Source organism: Oncorhynchus mykiss, chromosome 10 (assembly GCF_057628025.1).
Source record: "Oncorhynchus mykiss isolate SJ-2025 chromosome 10, ASM5762802v1, whole genome shotgun sequence".
Lineage (NCBI taxonomy): Eukaryota > Metazoa > Chordata > Actinopteri > Salmoniformes > Salmonidae > Oncorhynchus > Oncorhynchus mykiss.
In genome coordinates, this window is record NC_143031.1 from 44,059,299 (window position 1) to 44,064,220 (window position 4,922).

Genomic DNA, 4,922 nt, shown 5'->3' on the forward strand with positions numbered 1-4,922 from the left:
TTGTGCCCCTGATAAAAATGTTTCCATTCGTTTGTAAGATAGCCTTAACTTTAGGCTATTTACTATAATACAAAAGTGACATTGAATTCTGTTAGGTTGACAAAGCAACTAAATATCATCATTTAAAGGAGATGTATCTAATGTTTGGATAGTTTCCTCTGAGCCGCTGGCTTAATCCTATTCTTTAACTTGTATTTTTGGTTTAGTTGGAGACATGAATCCAACATATCATTTCTTATCTTGTCGACAAGTTAATAGGCTATTTACTGTATTGCAAAAGTGATAACGAATTGTGCTTGGTTGTCAACACAACCAAATGTCAACATTTGAAGGAGATGAACTGTATATTTTGTGCCACTGACTTAGTCTGACTTCAATTCCAGTTTGTCTTCAAATTAATAATTGATATGTTGGATTCACTTCTCCAGTTCAACCAAAAATCTAAGTTAAAGAATGGGACTAAATCAAATAAAATTTTAAATGCACTTTAAATCAAGTTTGATTTGATTTAGTACTATTATTTAACTTAGATGTTTGGTTGAAATGGAGACATGAATCCAATATATTCAATATCAATTTGAAAATGTAATTTGACATGAACCAAAGCTTGAAATCCTAGACCTACAGTGCATTCAGACCCCTTGACTTTTTCCACATTTTGTTACGTTATAGTCTTATTCGAAAATGTATTAATATATATATATTTTTGCTGATCAATCTACACACAATACCCCATAATGACAAAGCAAAAACAGATTTTTGGACATTTTGGAAAATGTATTGCAAAAGTATTAAAAATGAAACAAATATCACATTTGCATAGGTATTCAGACCTTTTACTCAGCACTTTGTTGAAGCACCTTTGGCAGTGATTACACCCTCGGGTCTTCTTGGGTATGACGCTACAAGCTTGGCACATCTGTATTTTCAGAGTTTCTCTGCAGATCCTCTCAAGCTCTGTCAGGTTGGATGGGGAGCGTCGCTGCAGGTCAGGTCTCTCCAGACATGTTAGATCGGGTTCAAGTCCGGGCTCTGGCTGTGCCACTCAATGACATTCAGAGACTTGTCCCGAAGCCACTCCTGCATTGTCTTGGCTGTGTGCTTAGGGTTGTTGTTCTGTTGGAAGGGGAACGTTCTACCCCGTCTGAGTGCTTTGGATCAGGTTTTTAATTAAGGATCTCTCTGTACTTTGCTCCGGTCATCTTTCCCTCACCCTGACTTGTCTCCCAGTCCCCGCCGCTGAAAAACATCCCCACAGCATGATGCTGCCACCACCATGCGTCACCGTAGGGATGTTGCCTGGTTTCCTCCAGATGTGACGCTTGGTATTCAGGCCAAATAGTTCAATCTCGGTTTCATCAGACCAGAGAATCTTGTTTCTCATGGTCTGAGAGTCCTTTAGGTGCCTTTTGGCAAACCCCAAGCGGGCTGTCATGTACCTTTACTGAGGAGTGGCTTCCGTCTGGACACTCTACCATAAAGGCCTGATTGGTGGAGTGCTGCAGAGATGTCCTTTTGGAAGATTCTCCAAAGAGGAACTCTGGAGCTAAGTCAGATTGACCATCGGGTTATTGGTCACCTCCCTGACCAAAGCCCTTCTCCCCCGATTGCTCAGTTTGGCCGAGCAGCCAGCTCTAGGAAGAGTCTTGTTGGTTCCAAACTTCTTACATTTAAGAATGATTGAGGCCACTGTGTTCTTGGGGACCTTCAATGCTGCAGAAATGTTTTGGTACCTGTAATGCTCCGGGTGTCGTGTGTGTGGAGTCAGACGCAGGAAACAGAGAGTGCAATGCTGTGCTCTTTAATGCACAAACGCACCACAGGGTGCTCACAACAATAACGGCCCCAAACACGGGGGACGAAAAATGTACAACTGAAATACACGACCAGGAACAAACACGTTCCTCTACTACAGAACCGAAGGTCACAACAATTAATCCCGCACAACAAACAGGCGGGCCGGCTGTCTAATAAAGCCCAACTAATCATTCACAAACAGGTGCTACCAATAAACATACAAGGAGGGGGAGGAAAGACAATCAGTGGCAGCTAATAGGCCGGTGACAACGACCGCCGAGCCGGGAAGGGAAGCCACCCTCGGTCGGACTCGTGACAGTACCCTTCCCCAGATCTGTCCCTCGACACAATCCTGTCTCGGAGATCTACAATTCCTTTGACCTCACAGCTTGGTTTTTGCTCTGTCATGCACTGTCAACTGTGGGACCTTATATAGAAAGGTTTGTGCCTTTCCAAATCATGTCCAATCAATTTAATTTACCACAAGTGGACTCCAATCAAGTTGTAGTCTCATAGCAAAGGGTCTGAATACTTATGTAAATAAGGCATTCCTTTTTTCAATTTTTAATACATTTGCAGACATTTCTAAAAACCTGTTTTTGCTTTGTCATTATGGGGTATTGTGTGAAGATTGATGAAGAAAAACAATATTTAATCAACTTTAGAATAAGGCTGTAACGTAACAAAATGTGGAAAAAGTCAAGGGGTCTGAATACTTTCCGAATGCCCTGTATATGTATTGTCTATTTTTAGTTGAACCCTGGGTTGAATTGAAACAATAGCTGTTGATGACTTCGCAAATGCTACAGTATATTCACCTAATTTTCACCGGAAATATGGGCGGGTTCTATTTCGTTTTTTTGTGGGGGACTTCCGGTTAAGCATTTCCGGCCAATTGTTCGCAGCTAACCTAGATAATCAACACACTTCTCACAACTTCCCAAACATGGATTCACGCAAAACAGACGTTTTATTTTCGGTAAGGGGATGACACAATAACTGGTAGAAACGAAGGCTGTTCATGGAGCAGGAGTGTTTTGACCACCAAACTTTTGGGGGAGGGAGTTCAGTTCTAAGGCTCCTTTTGATTTGCAGTATCTTTGGCTCAAAGCATTGAACTTTAAGAAACCACCAAACCGTGTGTTCGTATCACTTCGTGAATAAGAGGCCGACTGAAGAGTGTCCTTTCCCTGAGAAGTGGCTAGGCTATGATGCTACAGTACAGACCATAAGGCGACATCTCTAGCTATCGTCACAGATGTGGTGTCCTGAATCAGGCAGAAGTTAGCAAGCTTAGCTAACTATGTTAGTAGTAGGTAGCCACTCCTAAATCCTAACATACTGTATGTAGCTAGCTAACTGTTGCCTAGCTTACTCACTTAGCTAGCTTGAGGGCAGCCCATCTGATAGTATTGCTAGCTAACTACCCTAGCTAGTTAGTCCTTACATTGTTAGCTATTCAACAACTTCTTTCTGACATTGTCTCCCCATCCCATGATTAACCCCTTCATTGCTGGCATGCCAATTATTAAATGTTAAAGTGTTAATTTTTTTTTTACCTAACCAAGACCGGTAGGCTGTCTGTGTATTTTACTTTGATTAAACTTGTGGTCTCTCTTATGATTTCTTTACAGATGCAGACAACTGTGGTGATGCAGAGTCTAATCTAAGTGTGCCAATGCCACCACAGCATACAGATGCTGATACTCAATGGGAGTTTCCAGCATTGACTTATCACAGCTACGTGCCAAGAGAACCAGTCAACAAGCCCACCTGCCACAAACAAACCCAATGTGGTGGTGCAGAGCCATTGACCCACACCATCCAGAATAATGACACTAGCTCAGTGTTGTATACTGGCCTAACTCTTAGTGTTTTCTTTGACCATGTAGCATTTCTGCAGAAATTCTACACAGCTAACTTGCTGAACGCTTTGCTGTGTCCCAGGAAGTAGTGAGCAGAATCATTTCCTACTGGATTGACACAATGGAGGAGCACAAGGATCTACATTCCATGGCTGCCGAGGGAGACGATCCAGAACACAATGCTTCAAAGAGAAGTTCCCCAACACCACTTGCATCATCGGCTGCTCTGTAACCACTCATCTCGATTTCAGAGGGGGGGGTCATACAGCCACTATTATTCCAGCAATACGCTGAAGTATTTTCTCAGTGTGGACTCGTTATGTTTTTTTCTCCTGCACATGGAGGCAGATGCATTGACAAGTTAATCACCCAAAACTCTGGCTTCCTGGAATACCTTAGGTCTGGCGATTAAGTTATGGCAGACAGGGGCTTCAACCTTGCCGTACCAGCCGTCACTCAGAAAGGAGGCCAGCTGTCTGACGAGGATGTCACAAGCACAAGAAGGTTAGCTAATGTGTATGTTGAGAGAGTTATCAGATGAATCAGGGGCAGTGGCGACACATAAAGGGAAGGTGAGCCCCACATTTATAGCAAAAAAATTATAAATAAAACAGGTGCTTGCCTGTTTAACATGTTATTTTGGCTTTAATACGTGTCACATATCAGTTTGCAAACAATGTAAAGAAAAACATTTGTGTATATATATCATTGAGTTAATAAAGCTGTGTACAAACATGGTCTCTTTTTCCTTTCTTGAGTAAGACAGCTCCAGAATGCAGGTGTTTCAGCCAAGCTCAGTGCTTTATGTGGTGGTGGTGCAAGCCGGCAGAAAATACAGAGCGTTGCGTTGTGATTGGCTCAGTGTTCTGTCACTCATGGGGACACTGTCACCGCAAAAATTCTAGCCCTTTGGCTGCTGACATAGTTACATTGAAAGTGCCCATCCAAGAAGACTCAAGGTCATTGGCCACAGATAAAATGACGTCAAATCACGTATGTACAGTAGCTTTGATTGGACTGATCATGTCAACATCATACTTTCAATTTTTTTGCTAGCACTCATCATGAATCAAGTCAACAATCTACTGGCAAATCATTTTCAATCCTTGTCATATGAAGAGAAATAATGAAGAGAAATTAAAGATAAGTTTTGGTGCTCATTGGCCATTGGGTAAACATTACACAACAAGTTGGAAATCGCTAATTCAACAATGAGTGGTTTGGAAGGAAGTGAGCTCAGCACAACAAGGTCCAAGAATG

At 42.1% G+C, this 4,922-nt stretch overlaps 1 long non-coding RNA gene across 1 annotated transcript; it reads left to right on the forward strand.

The window, feature by feature from the left end:
• The first annotated feature begins 2,637 nt into the window (after positions 1–2,637).
• On the forward strand, positions 2,638–4,395 carry LOC149980023 (uncharacterized). Its single transcript, XR_016483725.1, has 2 exons — positions 2,638–2,776; positions 3,432–4,395. It is a non-coding gene; the product is annotated as an uncharacterized LOC149980023 (long non-coding RNA).
• The last annotated feature ends 527 nt before the right edge of the window (positions 4,396–4,922 follow it).